The sequence below is a fragment of the Lactuca saligna genome, chromosome 9, assembly GCF_052625555.1.
Source record: "Lactuca saligna cultivar CGN05327 chromosome 9, ASM5262555v1, whole genome shotgun sequence".
Classification (NCBI taxonomy): domain Eukaryota; kingdom Viridiplantae; phylum Streptophyta; class Magnoliopsida; order Asterales; family Asteraceae; genus Lactuca; species Lactuca saligna.
The window spans coordinates 175,658,917-175,661,215 of record NC_136425.1 but is presented as its reverse complement, the minus strand read 5'-3'; positions in this window follow the sequence as shown (position 1 = coordinate 175,661,215).

The window sequence follows — 2,299 nt, the reverse complement described above, 5'->3', positions numbered from 1 at the left end:
ACGAGAAACCTAAAACAAATCTATATTTTAGCTCTAATAATAAAAAAAATCTTGCCTAATATTTTTTAAATTAACCATTAAAATCGATAAAAATTTGCAAAACAACCCTTGTATTCAGGTAGTATCAAACTTAAGTATTAAATTGCATTAAAAAAATAAAAATAACAAAATTAAAAACATAAATTATTTTTTTGGTAATAAAGTTAAAAGTTTTGAAGACTTTTCTGCAAATTTTCTTTTTTGTATATAATAAATTTATTGGAATAAAACTTACATATGCTTATTAAAAAAATCCTTTTATTAAAAAACTCATATTTTTTTAATTAAAAGCATAAAATCAGTTTATTATTAATTTTTCCTAATTTTAATTGAAATGTCATACATTATTATTTTTTTGGTATTAAAAAACTATTTCGGTTTATAAAATCAGTTTATTTTAATTTTTTAATATCTGGAACAGTATGCAGATTTTGAAAAAAAAAATACACTTCTTGTTAGCCGTTAGGTACAACTCTTCTACTTCAGAGAGTTGCAGAGATGGTCTGCATACTTTATAATTTTTTGTTTTAAAAAAACAAACAACACATTATATCCTAAATATAGGAAAACTAGAACAAATCTACATTTTAACTCTAGTAATAATAAAAAAAATTCCTAATTGTTTTTTGAATTAAACCATTAAAATCGATATACATTTGCAAAACAACCCTTGTATTCAGGTAGTATCAGCCTTAAGTATTAAATTGCGTTAAAAATATAAAAATAACAAAAATAAAAACATAAATTTTTTTTTTGTTAATAAAGTTATAAAGTTTTGAAGACTGTTCTGCAAATTTTCATTTTTATATATTATAAATTTATTGGAATAAAACGTACGTATACTTCTTAAAAAATCCTTTTATTATAAAACTCATATTTTTTTAATTAAATAACATAATAATAACAATTTATATATCAATTTTAGAATTTTTTTTATTCTCTTCAATTGTGAAAGAATCATCACTACATAGATAGTTTTATAATAAATATTTTATAAACAAGACCTAAAAATTCAATAATAAAATAACATTTAACCTAAAAATACACTTATTGCAACAAATCAACAAAATCCTTTAGAGTTATATACAATAAAAAATATAGACAATATTTTTTTATTTTAGTAATGACATTAATAATTTAGTGTTTTTAAAATAAAAAATTATCTTCAAGTTTTTTAATAGATAAATATAAAATTTTAAAAATATATTTATTTAGTATATATAAAAAAATTCTCCAAAAAATAAACTTATCAACAAAAATATTATCAATAATTTTTTCTTTCGGAACCGGAATTAATTTGCAAATGATGATAAGTTACTATGGTTAAATAACTAAAAACAAAATCAAGGATGTTTTTTTATCAATAGCACAATAAAATAAGTTTTTTATGATTTCCTTTATTTGTCTAAAACAAACTTAATACCCACAACACAAAATCAACATTATCGTATAAAAACTTTATATCGACGAATCAATATTCATCAAACACAATTACAACTTTAATGGCAGCAACCATCTTTGACATCTTTGAGAATCCTCTTAACAAGAAGACTCCAAATCATACACTCCCTAGCACTCTATTCGTTATACTAATCTCTAAGTGAAGTAATATATACTTATATGTTACATAAATCCCTACCATTGTTAGTAGTCCACCAGGGGTGAGCATTTGGACCGGTGGAGTGTACCGGACCGTTTTTTTGACCCCCGGATTGTTTCTTGGTTCTAGGAATTCATTAAAACCGGTCCGGTTTTTTACCGGTCTGGTCCGGTTTGTTTCCCGGTCCGGTCCGGTGGCTAAAAACCTGTTATATCCGATTTTAAAAAAAAAATTGTACTCTGTGAAATTTTTTAAACAACCATAACTCATTCGTTTTAAATCAGATTGACATGCGGTTTTTTCCAACATTTAATTTACAGTTTGTAGATAAATTTAGACTATAATTTTATTGATTTTGGTATTATATTCAATGTGTTACATTCTTTCAAAGTTGAACTATCAAAGTTGAAAATTTTCAACTTTTCAGCAACATTTTTATAATTTTGTAATTTGTATCTGTGAAAATTTCTAAACAACCATAACTCATTTATTTTATGCCGGATTGACACACGGTTTTTCTAACATTTAATGTACACGAATTATCTCTCGTCGAGGGTGTCAAAATCCACGTTCAGTCTCTATTTTTAAAAATTAACTCGGATCATCCCTCGTTTAGTTAAGAATTAAATGTTTCATCACTCGTTAATTTATATTTACGCG